The sequence below is a fragment of the Populus alba genome, unplaced genomic scaffold (assembly GCF_005239225.2).
Source record: "Populus alba unplaced genomic scaffold, ASM523922v2 scaf49, whole genome shotgun sequence".
Taxonomy (NCBI): Eukaryota; Viridiplantae; Streptophyta; class Magnoliopsida; order Malpighiales; family Salicaceae; genus Populus; species Populus alba.
Genome location: NW_027340185.1, coordinates 5,001 through 7,500, shown reverse-complemented (window position 1 = coordinate 7,500; position 2,500 = coordinate 5,001).

Genomic DNA, 2,500 nt, shown 5'->3' with positions numbered 1-2,500 from the left:
ACACTGGGGCAGTGGCAGCTATGCCAACAGTGGGAAAAATCGGCAGCGCAGATTTTTTGACGAACATGGGCTGGACGCTGGGCTGTCCAGGCCAGGCAGGAAAAATCGTCAAGGGGATGCGCTGACGAAGCAGGGGCTGTTCAGACACAGCGGGCAGTGTTGGAATCGGCAGCGCCGACGAAATTGGAGAAGTCGGCAGAATCGGCAGCCGGTGCTGGCGATGAGTCTGGACTGTTTATAGTCCTAGGCGTGACGAAAAAGACTGGGGGCCTAGGCAGCGGCAGCGATGCCAACAGTGGGAAAAATCGGCAGCGCGGAGATCCGCAGCTGGAGGCCCGTCGGGGAAAATCGGCAGCGCAGATTTGTTGACGAACACGGGCTGGACGCTGGGCTGTCGAGGCCAGGCAGGAAAATTCGTCAAGGGGACGCGCTGACGAAACAGGGGCTGTTCAGACACAGCAGGCAGTGTTGGAATCGGCAGCGCGGACGAACGAGGGGCTGTTCAGACAAATCGGCAACGTCGGAAAAATCGGCAGCGCGGATTTGTGCAGCTGGAGGCCCTATCAGCTGGCTGCCCGCAACGAGTCATTCAATTCTCTGCCCTATCAACATAACTCCCGATGTGTTGTTCGCTATCTTGGAAGAAGAGATCTCTTCCTCCCCGCGTCGGCCGGGTGCGATTACCCGGCGGCGTCGTTCAAATCACTGCCCTATCGGCCACAACTGCTGATGGGGGGGATTAGAGGCCGGCCATGGTGGTGAGGGGAGGCCAAGACCGTGAAAGCAAGAGTTTTCCCGGGGCTCCTCCGGTGGCCGCGGCATGCGCGCTGCCGGTTTTCCCGCATCCCGCCAAGAAAACGTCATGCTTTCCACGTGAAATCAATCCAGTAAAATCAGCCATATTTTTGTGAGGCTGCCAGCCGAATTTGGGGTCATTCCGGGCCGGTTCCTATTTTTGCGTATTTCCTTGATTTTTAATGGTAGGAAAATAAAAAAAAATACTTCCCGACCTCGAAAAAATCTGGGAAAATTTATAAAGGTGGATTGGATTTTTGCCAACCTATGTGCAAAATTTCAGCTCAAAATACCAAGAAATGAATTTTTTAGAGGGGGGGTGACAGCTGGGACCTAGTAGTGTCTGCCCCTGCCAGAGCTGCAATAACACTTATAGCTCTTTAGGGGGGTGCCCCCCGACTGGCCATGGGGCGCGCTGGCTGGCGCCCATAGGCCTGCCGCGGGGGATTTGCGAGCTGCTGCTACACACGTGGGGGGCCTCACGGCCCGAAGTAACGCCGCCATCGATGACCCGTTTTCCGGCCGGCGACGACCCGATTCCGACCACCGCCCTATAAAAATCACACGCGCGCGCCCGCCCGCGCCCGCGCCCGCGTCTGCGCTTGGCGCTGGGGCGCTGGGGCCTGAGGGCCTGGGGCCCTTGGGGGCCCTTGGGCTCTTGGGCGATTGGGCGCGCGCGCGCGCGGCAATGATTTCCATGCCGCGCTGCGCAACGGGGGCTGACGCGGGGACAGCCCCTGCTGGCTGGCTATCTTACCCGCGGGGGGGCTGCCTTCGGGCCTTGCCCCCCTGCGCTCTTGCCTGCCCCCCGCGCGGGAGAGGCTACGCACACTCTGCGGCAGCGATGCCAGCAGTGGGAAAAATCGGCAGCGCGGACAGCCCCCGCTGGCTTGCTGTCGTGCCCGCGGGGGGGCTGCCTTCGGGCCCGGGGCAGCGGCAGCGATGCCAGCAGTGGGAAAAATCGGCAGCGCGGACAGCCCCCGCTGGCTTGCTGTCGTGCCCGCGGGGGGGCTGCCTTCGGGCCCGGGGCAGCGGCAGCGATGCCAGCAGTGGGAAAAATCGGCAGCGCGGACAGCCCCCGCTGGCTTGCTGTCGTGCCCGCGGGGGGGCTGCCTTCGGGCCCGGGGCAGCGGCAGCGATGCCAGCAGTGGGAAAAATCGGCAGCGCGGACAGCCCCCGCTGGCTTGCTGTCGTGCCCGCGGGGGGGCTGCCTTCGGGCCCGGGGCAGCGGCAGCGATGCCAGCAGTGGGAAAAATCGGCAGCGCGGACAGCCCCCGCTGGCTTGCTGTCGTGCCCGCGGGGGGGCTGCCTTCGGGCCCGGGGCAGCGGCAGCGATGCCAGCAGTGGGAAAAATCGGCAGCGCGGACAGCCCCCGCTGGCTTGCTGTCGTGCCCGCGGGGGGGCTGCCTTCGGGCCCGGGGCAGCGGCAGCGATGCCAGCAGTGGGAAAAATCGGCAGCGCGGACAGCCCCCGCTGGCTTGCTGTCGTGCCCGCGGGGGGGCTGCCTTCGGGCCCGGGGCAGCGGCAGCGATGCCAGCAGTGGGAAAAATCGGCAGCGCGGACAGCCCCCGCTGGCTTGCTGTCTTGCCCGCGGGGGGGCTGCCTTCGGGCCCGGGGCCCCTGCGCTCTTGCCTGCCCCCCGCGCGGGAGAGGCTAGGCGCTGCTGGGGCCAGCCCGACGTCGCTGGCCGCGCATGCGCGCTGCC